Source organism: Rattus norvegicus, chromosome 2 (assembly GCF_021556685.1).
Source record: "Rattus norvegicus strain SHRSP/BbbUtx chromosome 2, alternate assembly SHRSP_T2T, whole genome shotgun sequence".
NCBI classification, from domain to species: Eukaryota; Metazoa; Chordata; class Mammalia; order Rodentia; family Muridae; genus Rattus; species Rattus norvegicus.
Genome location: NC_141535.1, coordinates 118,072,624 through 118,087,220, shown reverse-complemented (window position 1 = coordinate 118,087,220; position 14,597 = coordinate 118,072,624). Strand labels below are relative to the sequence as shown.

Here is a 14,597-nt window from a genome sequence, read left to right as displayed (position 1 = left end):
CAGCTTCAGCTTCACTGCTTTCTAGCTTACAGACCCAGTCAGCCACTGACTGTCACCAATTCCTGGGTTTCTCCTTCAGACTTCTATGCTTGCCCATATAATTTGCAAGAACTCTACCTTACTCTGATAACCAGATAAAAGTTGGTGAGATTTTTTTTTTAAATCCAAAATAAGGAGTTTACTTCCTGGTGTGGTATGAAGATTAATGTAATGTTAGACACATCACAAAATACATCACTATGTGGAAGCAATGTATCCCCTCATTTATATCATCGGGACTCTCAAAGCAAATTTCTGAATCAGTACTGTGAAAGGCAACTGCTCCTCGGGCCTTGGGGGCAGAGACTCGCCTTAGTGTTTGTCGTTTGTGTGAGTATCTGAGTGTTTATATTTTTAAGTTTAGGGTTGCTAATTTACTGAATTTAAAACTACAATCTATAGGCAACATTAGCAATGAGTTTCCTTTGCAGTAGAGTGTTAGAGAGGGATCCAGGTCCACTGTGAGTCCATGTCTTAAAAACTAAGGTGGACAGAGACGGAGGAAGATACCAGATGTCGACCTCTGGCCTCTACATGCACACACATGCATGTATGCCTGCACACACCGCACACGTACAGCACACACATACAAGCACAAAACAACAACAACAACAACAACAATAACAACGAACCCAATTATGTAAGCGGTTTGCAGAAGAATGTGATTCGAAGTAATTTAAGTGTACTTATGAACCTCAGGGTGAACGAATGCTCATATATTTCACTGCGAACGAAGGGCATGAGTACTTCCTTCTTACTGGAATGATCTCAAGAAAACCAGGTCAGAAGCGCCAGAGCAGAGCCGAAGAAATGGCTCAGGGGCTACGAGCATTTGAGCTCTTGCAGAGAATTTGGGTTCATTTCCACACGCCCATCTGCAACTTCAGTTCCAGGAGAGCTGGTTCCCTCTTCTGGCCTCTGAGGGCACTAATCATGCACATGATATACACACATGCATTCAGGCAAAACATTCATCCATTTAAGATTTTAAAAATCTTTTAAAAAAGAATGCTATAAGTGAGACACGGATGCCTCACTTCCTTAGGAGCTGAGGTCGTGTGTGGTTCGGATAACAAGAGCAGGAGGAAATAACTGGGCTATTATAGCATCCAGAAAGGTGAAAACAATTTCACCGAATGACTCATTGTGTGCTGAAATGTAACACAGTCCCTTTAACAGATAGCACAGTTCCTAAAATGAACTCTAATTTTTCTTGAACAAAGGAAAGCAGCCCTGGTTCTTCAAAACTTTTCTTTTATCAAAGTTGAGACTTCAAATATCAAAGGCTCTAAGTCCCGGATGCAACAGCACCTCATCATTCCACGAATTGGCTTCCAGATATATCGGGTCATTGTGAGGCTTAAGAAGAAAAGAATTGGATTTCCAGGAGTTGGGCTGAATTTAGAATAAGACCAAGATAGGGTCCCTGACCTTAATATTTGCCCAGCTGTCTTTCAAAGCTGCAACTTGTTCCATGCCATTTGTACAAGGCAGAGCTTTCTAGCCCTTGGCTCCTGGCTACTTCAGGTCAGGTCGGAATGCCCTGCAGTGTGGTTATAAGTGCAGCCTTTGCAACCAATCTCTTCACTGGTGTTTTGCTACTTAAAAAAAAAAAAGCCACGTGCAAAACCTCATACTAGAAATGTAGAAATGCAAGTGTTAGCCACTTACTGAAAAATCTTAAATGTCTTGGGTTTCCAGTCCTTCTGCCTTTGTAAAAGGAAAGATCCTTTTACAATATTAAAGAAAGAGATGTCTATTTCCTTTAAGAGGTAGGAGAGTGCTTGGGAAATGGCTCAGTCTCTAAAATGCTTACCTTGCAAACATGAAGACCTGAGTTAAATCCCCACAACCACACAGAATCCTGTAAGACTCCATTGCTGGAGACATTGCAAGATACAAGGACACAGCTGGGGTTGTGCTAGAATCCTCCATCCTGGTTGCTAAGCAGGCTAGCATCCTCCTCCAGACGGTGCTAAGCAGGCTTCCAGATGATGCTAAGCGGGCTTTGGGAAAAGAAAAGACACTGATGATCTTCCTTAGCAGGAACCTTTATGAACTACAATATCAACATGCCAGGCTTGCAACCATTTTTAATCCCCGTTTAAGTGACTCTAACACTGTCATCCTCTTCTGTCCTCCTCGGGCACCAGGCACAGCATACATGGAGCACAGACACACATGCAGGCAAAAGAAAAAGCCCATGGCCTGAGAGCTTGTAGGCTCTAGTGAGGACTTACTACCACTGTTCAGCTGAACTCCATCTAAATATCCATGTTTATACCCATAGACAAATGATACTTTTAGCCTTATTCTGAGAAGCCTCTCCTTACAGGAGAATCCTGGCTGTCCAAAGTGGTAAGTGCATGTGACAGTAGACATTTACGCTTCCACATCTAGGGCTTTTAGGCATGTCCTTTATTGTGGCATTAGGAAGAAAGCCTAAGAGAAGGGGAGGAGATGGGAGAGGGAGGGAGGTAAGAAGGCATGGGGGTGTGTGAGAATGATGAGAGTTACACATAAGCATGAAGTTGTCAAAGGGAAAATCTAATTAATTAAAAACAGATGTGATATACAAGATAGATATAGTAAAATCACATAGCTCAATAAAAGTATTAGTTTTTACAATAACATCAAAGGTGGTTGTGGTAGCATAGGTTTGTAATGTCTGAGCTGTGAAAGAAGAGATGGGTAAGTCTTTGAGGCTTGCTGGCCAGCCAATCTAGCCAACTTGGTGAGTTTCAGGCCAGGAAGAGACCCTGTCTCAAAACAAATGAACAACAAAACAAAAACAAAGCCTAAAGGGTGAACACTCACTGCCTGAGAAATAACATGAAAGTTTGTCCTCATGCCTGCACATGCATGTGCACACATGCATGCACATACCTACATGCATGCTTACATATACACAGAGTGTTTCGATATGTGGTGGTTTGAATAAGAATGTCCCCCATAGGCTCATGTATTTGAATGCTTAAGACACCGCTGGCATTAGGAGGTGTGGCCTTGTTGGAGTGGGTGTGGTCTTTTTGAAGGAAGTATGTCACTGCAGGTGGGCTTTGGGGTTTCAAAGCCCAAGCCAAGATCAGTATTTTCTTTCTTTCCTCCTACTGCCTACTGATCCAGATGTAGAATTCTCAGCTCCTTCTCCAGCACCATGTCTGTCTGCATTCCACCATGCTTCCCACCATGACGATAATGGACTGAACCTCTGAAACTGCAAGCCAGCCCCAATTAAATGTTGTCTTTCATAAGAGTTCCAATGTTCATGGTATCTCTTCACAACCATAGAACATTGACTAAGAAATGCCATATCAATAGTGGGAGATAATCCAAAGTCTTTTTCCCAAGCGAACACTTGTGGCTCAGCTTGAGGGACTGCAGGCAGGCAATGCTGGCCTCTACCTTTCCACCTGTAGAATGGAAACAATAGATCATGCCAAGTAGTAAGTACATTCTGTGGCATCTAAGAAGTACTAAGGCTGCCATGCCCAGCACTGCATCCACCACAATGTTCCCTAGTCGGATCTGCAGCTTTCCCAATGAAAACTTCTTCAGTGACTGCTGAAGTCCTGCTGCCCAAATAACTATGTGTTTACAGAGTCACATGCTGTTAAGGCCCCAGAGGATCTCCTGTTTCATTTATCTGAGTGCCCTTTCCAGTGTGACCGGGACTCAGAGTCCATCTGGGCTCTCGCTCTCAACCCTGAATTTGCTCTTGTCAGCATTCAGTTAAAAAAACTCTTATAAAACACACTCCTGATGATTCCTTTTACTTAAAAAGTTCCTCCTTCAGTCTGCATGCTCAAGTCAGAGCTGGGAAGGCCTGCCTGGCTGTCAGCCCTTATAACTCTATTCCAAAATCTCACTCAAGAGGCATGGTAGAAATCAGTTTTGTAGGTATCCAAACATGTGAGAGAACACCAGCTTTCAAGTCACGGGCAAACATTGGTACACTTGTTGCATTTCACTGACTGACACCAACGTGTTCCACTTTCCACAACATAGCACATGCCTAAAGGGAAACATAACTTCTCTATTCCCCTTGTTGACTACCTTCTATGTGCTATGGAATTAAATTAGTTTCCTTGCTATGTAATTCAGAAGCTTAGGGATAATCGTGGTGTGAAAGTATGAGGACCTGGGTTTGAATCCCCAGCATTCAGGTAAAAGGTTGGATGTGGCAGATGCTGTGACCTCAGTGCTGCTAGAGAATGGAGATAGGAAAATCGGTGGAGCCTGCTGACTGCTAGCCTAGCTCCAGCTTCATTAAGGGACACTGAATCAGACTCAACTAGAGAGTAGCAGGGCATGGCACCCAATGCCCTCCTCTGCTCTCCGCAAGCATGCATGTGTGTGCGACACACACACACACACACACACACACAACACACACAAAAAACACACAACACACACAACACACACACAACACACACAACACACACAACACACACACAACACACACACAACACACACAACACACACACAACACACACAACACACACAACACACACAACACACACACAACACACACACAACACACAACACACACACAACACACAACACACACAATGGACACAACACACATAACACACACAACACACACAACACACACACAACACACACAACACACACAACACACACAACACACACACAACACACACAACACACACAACACACAACACACACACAACACACACACAACACACACACAACACACACAACGGACACAACACACATAACACACACAACACACACAACACAACACACACCCAACACACACAACACACAACACACAACACACAACACACATAACACATACAACAGACATAACACAACACACAACACACACAACACACAACACACAACACACACACAACACACACACAACACACACAACGGACACAACACACAACACACACACACAACACACACAACACACACAACACACAACACACATAACACACATAACACACACAACAGACACAACACAACACACACAACACACACTCAACACACACACAACAGACACAACACAACACACACAACACACAACACACACACACACACACACACACACACACACACACACACACACACACACACTTACATAGCTCTTTCTCAAAGTGTAGGCTAGAACCCGGTCACCAAGATGAGCCCTAATTGTATAAACATTGCTTTGTCCTGAGTGCTTGTGTTGAAAGCTGAGGTCCTGGTCTTTCTTCTCCTCCAGTGAATAACCACAGTGACATATGAACAAAGAGACCCCATCTGTCCATAGCAGGAAGGTTCCGGTGATGCTTTGTTACTGGAGCTCAGGCAGGTGAAGCATCACATACTGGAAGGTCAGGTGTGTGTGTCGGGGGCGGGAGAGGTCAGAGCAGTGTGCATCCCTGACTTTAGCCAGACTCACACATTTAAGAGGAGCCTCTTGGCGATCCGTTCAGCTATTTTATTTTAATGTAATGTTTATCATTTCCCGTGATGGAAGTTAGTCCTACTATTCTAGACCATTTATTCTTGGAGGTTGGGATTATTGATAACACAAGTACAGTCTGCCCTGAAAAATAAGCACGGGGGCTGGGGTGAGGGCTAAGTCGGTAAGGTCTTGGGCAAGCATGAGGACCTAAGTTCTATTCCTAGCATCCACATACAAGTCATGTAGGTGCTGGGGAGGCCTGGGCTTGCTGACCACCAGCCTAGCTCAGGTTCAGTGACGGACCCTGTCTCAAAAGCCAAGGTGGAGGGTGGTAGAAGGTGATATTTAATATGGACCACTGGCTTCCTGAAGCATATAGCTAGATACCTGTATGCATGTGTACACACACACACACACACACACACACACACACACACACACACACACAACAGTAATAATAAAATAAAAGTGTACATCTAAAGACAGCACAAACTCCTTTTGGTTGCAGTTAATTTTTAAATTAAAATTCTTTGTTGTTGTTTTGAGACAGGGTCCATCCATGTAGCCTGACTATCCTGGACAGAGCTCTGTAGTTCAGGCTGGCCTTGAACTCACAGAGATCTGCCTGCCTCTGTTTCCCAACTGCTGAAATTAAAGGCATGTGCTACCAGACCGGGGTAAATTAATTTTTTAAATTAGGAAAAAATTTAAAACTCCTTTGTTCTTAAAGAGACCCTTGCTCAGAACCAATAACTTATTCTTATTAAAATCAGACACATTGCTCATTGTACAAGTGTACGAGTTTCACTGTGACATCTCCGTACATCCATATGCTATGGTTCAATCACGTCCCTTCGTTACCTCCCTGTCTCCCCTTTCCTTTCTGTAATGTCTCTCCTCCACTTTCCCACCCTGTCTGTTTCCAGTTGTCTTTCTGTGTCTTATTTGCTTAGCTGGCATCCTCCTGTGGATCTATTTTTCTGTAAATGACTAACGCTGCTTGCTTTGCTTACAGACTGTTTTCTCTGTGTGTCCATCACCTGTGACAGACGTGGAGTCTATGAACGGCAACTGGCTCCATTCATTAACGCTGGTTTAGTTGTGGATCTTTGCTTGCTCGCTCTTCATTTTTATCTTTCTTTCTTTGTTTCTTCCTTCCTTCCTTCCTTCCTTCCTTCCTTCCTTTCTTTCTTTCTTTCTTTCTTTCTTTCTTTCTTTCTTTTTCTTCCTTCCTTCCTTCCTTTCTTTCTTTCTTTCTTTCTTTCTTTCTTTCTTTCTTTCTTTCTTTCTTTCTTTCTTTCTTTCTGGGATAATGTCTCATGGATCATGGAGCTCAGTTAGGCTGGTCTCACACAACTGATCTCCTGCTTCCACCTTTTAAGTACAGGGGTGTTAGGATCAGGCATGGTTGACATTTATTTATGCATTTGTGTGTGTGTGTGTGTGTGTGTGTGTGTGTGTGTGTGAAGCTCTGTGCTTATCTAAATGACTGTCCATCACAGACTCAGATGTTTGAATACTTGGTCCCTAGTTGGCCGTACTGTGTGGGAAAGCTGAGGAAGTGTGGCCTTGCTGAAGGAAATATGTAAGGGGTGGGGGTGGCATTGAAGTTTTGTTTTTATTTACTGTGGACTTTTGAGAAGGGGGTCTCTTTATGTGTTCCTGACTGGCCTAAAACTTACTATGTAGACCAGGCTAGCCTGAACTCACAAAGGTTTGCCTCTGCCTTCTGAGTGCTAATATTAAATGCCAGTTCGTGTGCCCACTTCTCCCCCTGGGGTAGCCAGCCAGGCTGAGCTGGAGAGAGGGATGCTTAGCTGTGGCGGGTGGGTGCAATGTAGGCCTTGGTTGGGGGTGAATGCTTGGGCTAAGAATACACACACTGGGAACAGCTTTAGAGAACTGGTTCAGTTTAAGGGGGTGCAGGGAAAAAGAGGGTTTTATGCCCCTGGGAAGGTGGCCAGGGTCTCTGAGGCAAGGTTTATGTGGCTGTGTCCCATTGGCCAGGACAGGAGTGTTGAAAGATGCTTCATCTGCATACTCTGGTTGGGGTGAGGCAGGAACCTTAATATATCAAACAAGGAGTGAAGCCTAGTGACTGTTCTGGCAATAAACTCTTACTGAGGTGGATGGTGGGGAGGCAGCTTTATGGCACCAGGCTGGGAGGATGGGAGAGCCAATGCCTGCCATCTTTACCTGAGGTAGCCGGGGTTGAAGCTCTCCTCGACCCTTCCTCTATAATTCCTGGACCATTACAGTTCCACAGTTAAGGGTGTGCCTCAAAGACCAGATTTGAAGTTTTAAAAGCCTGATACCCATTCCCAGTGTGCTCTGCTGCCTGCTGCCTGCCGCCTGCTGCCTGCTGCCTGCTGCCTGCTGCCTGCTGCCTACCGCCTGCTGCCTGCTGCCTGCTGCCTGCTGCCTACCACCTGCTGCCTGCTGCCTGCCGCCTGCTGCCTGCTGCCTGCCGCCTGCTGCCTGCCGCCTGCTGCCTGCTGCCTGCTGCCTGCTGCCTGCTGCCTGCTGCCTGCTGCCTGCTGCCTACCACCTGCTGCCTGCTGCCTGCCACCTGCTGCCTGCTGCCTGCTGCCTGCTGCCTGCCGCCTGCTGCCTGCTGCCTGCTGCCTGCTGCCTGCTGCCTGCCGCCTGCTGCCTGCTGCCTGCTGCCTGCCACCTGCCGCCTGCTGCCTGCCGCCTGCTGCCTGCTGCCTGCCACCTGCCGCCTGCTGCCTGCTGCCTGCCTGCTGCCTGCTGCCTGCTGCCTGCTGCCTGCTGCCTGCTGCCTGCTGCCTGCTGCCTGCCGCCTGCTGCCTGCCACCTGCCACCTGCCACCTGCCACCTGCCGCCTGCCACCTGCCGCCTGCCACCTGCCGCCATACTTCCATGCTATGATGGGATGGACTCTTACCCATAAGCTCAGATAAATCATTTTTTTTTAATAAGGTGCCCTGGTCATGGGGTTTTATCAGTGATAGAATAGTAACTAAGGCAGGATGTCACACTCTAGTTCAGGCTGGCCTTGAACTCGGTAAGTATGCCAAGTGTGTCCCATACTCCCCACCATTCTCCTTCCCAAGACTCCCGAGCACTAGGACTTAGGCACGCACCCCCGCACCCCGCACACAGCTTCAACCCACCGTTGGTTGATGGATTTTATTGATGAAAATGGGCACCAGCTGGTGGAGCCAGCTTACTCAGGGGGGAAAAAGAGTACTAGGAAACCATTAACACCAGGATTTCATCTTATACTACAGAGCCATGGTAGCACAGTGTGGCACGGCACAAACGTAACTATATGAACCAAAGCTATGTAGCCTGTTTAACCATAAGTGAACTCACACAGCAGCCACCTGATTACTAATTTAAATTCTTTTCTCTCTCTCTCTCTCTCTCTCTCTCTCTCTCTCTCTCTCTCTCTCCCTCCCTCCTTCCCTCCCTCCCTCTCTTCCTTCCTTCCTTCCTCTGTCCCTCCCTTCTTTCCTTCCTTCCTTCCTTCCTTCCTTCCTTCCTTCCTTCCTTCCTTCCTTCCTTCCTTGTGTGCTTTTAGTTTGAAAGACACACTAACAAAGTTTACTTTTGGGCCCACACGGATTCAGCAAGTCCGTCTGCTGTGCTTACAACAGCTGCTGCTTCCTTCCAGAGGACTGGGGATGGTTAAAAGTCTTGTTGCTATGATACAGCCCCAGATTTAGGGGTCGAGCTCTATGTGAGTGTCATCTTCAAAAGCACACAGCTACCGCGGAGGACCTGGGCTCTGCATAGTTCAGAAGTTCTTTCCTCTGGTGTGGGAAGCACATGACTGCCAGGAATTGGTGTACACAGATCTGCACAGCTTTCTCTGTTGTGGCCTTCAATATTTACTAGCTGGCACATCTTAAATTAAAAAGCTGATCATTTGAAAGGCACATTAATTAAACAAGTCAAGTTGTTTGAACACTTTTATTAGAGTATTCTGTAAATGGCCATGGTGTCACTTGGACTGGTATAAACAGGGCTGAGGTTGTCCATTACCCACACCAGAGGGAATGCACTAACAATGCCTACCTTTGGGCCCAGACTGACTCAGGAGAAACTGATTCTTGTTGGCCATTATAACTATATTTTTATAAGTAATTATCAAGCTGTTAAAAATGTCTTAAAGCCTTAAAATTATATAAACTTTACATGCACGCACGCACACACACATGTCAGGGACCATAGGATGTCTCAGTATTAATGTACTTACCTGGCAAGTACGTGAGAGTTTGATCCCCAGTACCCATTTAAAGATTCCAGGAGGCATGGGGTACTCTTGTTACCTAAAGCACTGACAGTCACTGGCCAGCCAGTCTAGACTAACTGTTGAGCTCTAGGTCAGTGAGAAACCCTGTTTTGACAGGAGGTAGACAGCATAGCTGAGGATGACATCAGAGGGTACGATATTATCTTTACACACACACACACACACACACACACACACACACACACACACACAATGTATACTACACCATCGCCACCACCCATTGTCCCCACCCCAGCCCTTCAAACACACACTAAAAGAGAAAACGAGAACAGGATTAAGGAAGAGAATTCACTCTTGTAACCGATTATTTTTTTGTCACTGTTATTTCTGTTGGAGTGAGCACAGGGTAAGGGGTAGGTAAACACAGAACGCAAGGTCTAAAGGAGCTGAAATACAGCCAGTTACAATCAAGTCAGGAACTACAGCCAATGTATCAGTCACCACGACCGCACAGTGCAGTCTACCCAGCACACCAGCACACCAGATCCTGCTTCCTTTTACCATGCTCGGCCTGTTGTCCTGCCCAGTAGGACAGAGCAGAGCAGGAGAACTTCACAACGGTTGGCTGGCAGGTGGACGACAGGCAGGGTCGTGAAAGAGACGCCTCTCAGAGGTGCCCCAGTACTTCGTGTCATAGAAGTACTTGAAGAACACACAGCTGTGTTGCGACTCTTCACTCTTCTCCCAAGTCCAGAGATGCCGAAAGGTCAAAGTTCAGAAATCATCCTTCCAAGTGGATATGAGTACTAACTTTGCTACTGATGATTTTGTATTTGATAAAAGCTGACTTGAGGGACCACCTTGGCTTATAAAAGAATTTAATCATAGAAGTTTTTTCCTGCAATCAAAGACTTGGCTAGAGTAAGAATGCCTGTCACTCTCCACAATGCCTGAGAGACAGGTGTCTCAGGAAGCTTCAAGAGACTGACGGAACTCCACAGAAGAAATGCCACTGACCAGAATCTCATGGCCAGCATATTCAAAGTGGTTTCAGGATAGAGAGGGTATAAAGAGATGGACAGAAAGGAATGTCAGAGACTAAAATAATTGACAACATAATTATTCTCTATTGTGAGTGCACATGATGTGTGTGTGCGTGTATGTGTGTGCATATGTATGTGTGTATGTGTGTATGTATGTGTCTGTGTGCGTGTGTGTGAGTGTGTGAGTGTGTGTGTATGTGTGTATATGTGTGTGAGTGTGTGTGTGTATGTGTGCATGTGTGTATGTGTGTATATGTGCGTGTGAGTGTGTGTGCGTGTGTGTGTATGTGTGTGTGAGTGTGTGTGCATGTGTGTATGTGTGTCTGTGTGCGTGTGTGTGTGAGTGTGTGAGTGTGTGTATGTGTGTATATGTGTGTGTGAGTGTGTGTGCATGTGTGTATGTGTGTATATGTGTGTGAGTGTGTGTGAGTGTGTGTGCATGTGTGTGTATGTGTGCATGTGTGTGTATGTGTGTATATGTGTGTGTGAGTGTGTGAGTGTGTGTATGTGTGAGTGTGTGTGTATGTGTGTATATGTGTGTGTGAGTGTGTGTGTGTATGTGTGCATGTGTGTGTATGTGTGTATATGTGCGTGTGAGTGTGTGTGAGTGTGTGTGAGTGTATGTGAGTGTGTGTATACCTGTAACATGGAGCCCCTGTGGAGGTGGCAGGGCAACTCTATGGAGGTGATACTCTTCATTCCTATTTACATGTCCTCGAACACAGCTCACTAGGCTTGCAAGCCTTTACCCACTGAGACATCTCAAACCGAAAGTGGCATTTTGACCATGCAAGAGAGAATGACCTTTTTTCTGGATCCTTGGGGAAGTGATTCTAAGATTATCAGAAATACTCGGTGTCATCATTATTACCAGTTCTGTGGAGCTTCACGCAAACTGCATGGCAGCACTCAAATGTCTGGACAAGCCTCCAGCAGTTTCACCAAGGTTTTGAAGCAGCAATGTGGCCCTCTCTTTCTAGGGCAGATTTCCAATGATCAGTAGTCAGACCCACTTTGAGAAAAAACTGACTTCCTGGGTTGGATGCTTCCTATGACTGAGTGATAGGAAAGATTCTGTGGTTCATAAAGTGATTATTCTGGTCTCACGGGGGTTGCTGCTGTATTAGGTGTGTATCAGAAGGTGGCAGAGAGGAGAGAGGCCATGTCTATGCTCAGTGTTCTGACCTGCAAACATCTGAATGGTCAATAATGTAAGCTCCCCGAGGAAAGCAAGCCTAAACAAACACCAGCCTGGTGCCATGGGCTCTGAGCATCATGCAGGCCTGGAGGATGGTGGTGGCAGACCATGCCAGAGAAAACACCTGTCTGGTGCCATAATCCATGGACGGGGCACAGCGCTCCTGAGACCACTCCTGAGATGACCCCAGACACTCAGGGACCCCAGGCACCACTAAGAGGAGCAAGTAAGTGATGGAGAAATGGAAGAGAAAGAGAAGCAGAAGGATGTGGGCACAATGAAGAGAGGCAGAACTGGAGACTGGAGGGTAGTGAGGAACAGTCTGATGTGAGTAGCCAGTGATGCCACCTGGGACCATGGTGGGACCCTAGACTGTGATGTCACTGGGGACCATATGTGTCCATGGCCCTGCAGAAGCAGGGTTCTGTTACCTCCAAAGACCAGGAAGATGTCCAGTTCCTAGTTTGGGCTGCTGCCTGGGGACATGTTAATGTGTGAGGGCTGTACGGAACTGGCCTCATCTCTTGCCTGGGCATTGTGGGAGGGCTGGCCAGCTGCAGTACTGGGGAGAGCCAGCCCCCCCACATTTTGGGAGTTGTGGGTGAGCCAGCTCTGACAATATGAGCATGGGAAAGCTGGCCCTGCCATGCATGCTACTCTGGTGCAGGTGCATTGGCATGGATAAGGGGGTGTGGCCCTGGGGTCATGAGAACAGAAGAGCTGACCCTTACCCTTACCTGTTGTAGCACTCAGGAGAGCAGGTCCTATACCTCTACTCAGCAGCACAGTAGGACTGGCCTTAGATGTGGGCACTGAAGGTGAGCCAGCCCTGAGGGCATGGACACAGGAGAGCTATCCCTGCCTCTTTTCTGCTGTGCAGAGATGCCCCCTCCCCTTTCTTGTCCCTTTCTACCTGTGGCAGGTGGGAGAGCTGGCCCCAGTGTCATGAGAGTAGGGGAACTGGCCCCATCCCTCACTGACTGCAACACTCAGGAGAGTGGGCCCTGCACAATAGAGCTGGCCCTGATGGCTTAGACACCAATGAGCCAGCCCCAAGGGTGTGAGATGAGGAGAGCTGGCTCTGACTGGCTCTGACTCTTGCTGGCTTTGGCATTGGATGGGCCAGCCAGGGCAGAGCAGGAGAGCTCACCTCTGTGGTGTGTGTACAGATGGCTGGTGTGGTGAGAAGCTTAGATACCTCCTAGGCCCAGATCCAGGCTTTGAATTGGCCCTAACCTAACATCCATGGATGAACTGCTGGAGGTTGTGAAGGGGCCTACAGATCCAGAACTATGGGATCTCCATGACATAGGGTAATAACAGGACTCCCAGAGGAGGTCCAGTATTGATAGTGTAGCAGAAGCAGGAGGCTTCATACCAGACCAGAAGACTCATGGCATTGAACATTTGCAGGCAAAGAAGTGTGGCCTAAAGGGTGTACCGTGAGACACACTGTGACCCACTACAACTTCCACAATGAGATTTTTTTCTCTCTTGAGGGGGAGGTTGCAAAGGTGGAGGTTGGGTATGAGAAGAGGAGATGAGTGGGATTGGGGTACATGGTGTGAAATTCACAAAGAACCCATAAAAAGTTCAAAAAGTACTTTTATTTTTTGCAGTTATAATTATGTAATTTATCTCTCCCTTTTCCTTCCTTTATACCCTCCACATAACCCTTTCTTTTTTTCAAATTCATGCCTTTTTCATAATTGTTGTTATATACCTATATGTATGTGCATATACGTATGTATCCCTAAATACACAAGCACAGCCTGCTCAGTGTGTATAGTGTTACTTGTATGTGTATTTTCAGGGCTGACCGTTCTGGATAATCATTCCATGTGCTGTTCCTTGGGGAAGGCCATTTCTATAGCTTGGCATTCCTCAGTAGCCTGTAGCTCTTTGTGTAGCCTTGAGGCCTCATGGGCTTTTCCTAGCAATTTAGACATTCTTAAATGTCTAAGATGGGTGTGGTGGTGTGTGCTTGATGACTCTCTGCCTCCTGTTCTCATCCGAGTGTTTGTGTGTTCATTTACAGCTATGAGTATTTAACATTGTTTGTTTGTTTGTTTGTTTGTTTGTTTATACTTGGTCTCATGACCTTGAACTCACAACATACTCGAGGATGACCATGTAATTCTCATCTTCCTGCCTTTACCTCTCGAGTGCTGCGGTTAAAGGTGTTTGCCAGCCACTCTGCTGATGTGGTTCTGGGGGTTGTGTTTGCTGTGCAGGTGATCTACCAGCTAAGCTTCATCTTCACCCACCTCACCCCTTTACCTTGACATCACAGTGTCACAAGGAGGTCAGGTTCCCAGCTCACAGTCCACTGGAGGATACCCAGCACCCCTCAGAGGACATGACAAATATGGACCCATGACTGGATCCAGTCTGCCTGATACTGCACGGCCATCTTCATCAAACACCGCCTCCAGTTGGCTCACTGCTAACATCACAGAATGGTGATTGTTTTTGTACATAACCCTTCCACCTTTCTGGTTTTTTCCCTCTCAGAACCTATGATTGGAGCAAAGGAAAGACAGAATATTAAAATTCCACTTTTGCATCGCTGAACACTTTCCCGATCATATTAGCATAGTGGGGGCTAGGAGGGCAGGGGAGGTGCATGTCCAGTTAGGCGCATCTTAGCAGAGTCTTGCAGTTTTTGGTTTTTTT

At 46.5% G+C, this 14,597-nt stretch overlaps 1 long non-coding RNA gene and 1 other non-coding gene across 4 annotated transcripts in view; both read left to right on the top strand.

Moving 5' to 3' along the window:
* LOC108350240 (uncharacterized) overlaps positions 1-14,597 on the top strand; it is an 80,629-nt gene that overhangs the window by 63,773 nt on the left and 2,259 nt on the right. The window contains exon 1 of one of the 3 annotated variants that reach the window (XR_015671536.1): positions 14,215-14,383. The exons of the other annotated variants lie outside the window; for them this stretch is intronic. This is a non-coding gene — a long non-coding RNA (uncharacterized LOC108350240). Of the gene's footprint in view, positions 1-14,214; positions 14,384-14,597 lie in introns of those variants that run through there. 3 annotated transcript variants of the gene reach the window in all.
* On the top strand, positions 11,811-11,942 carry LOC120101341 (small nucleolar RNA SNORA17). Its single transcript, XR_015679508.1, has one exon. It is a non-coding gene; the product is annotated as a small nucleolar RNA SNORA17 (small nucleolar RNA).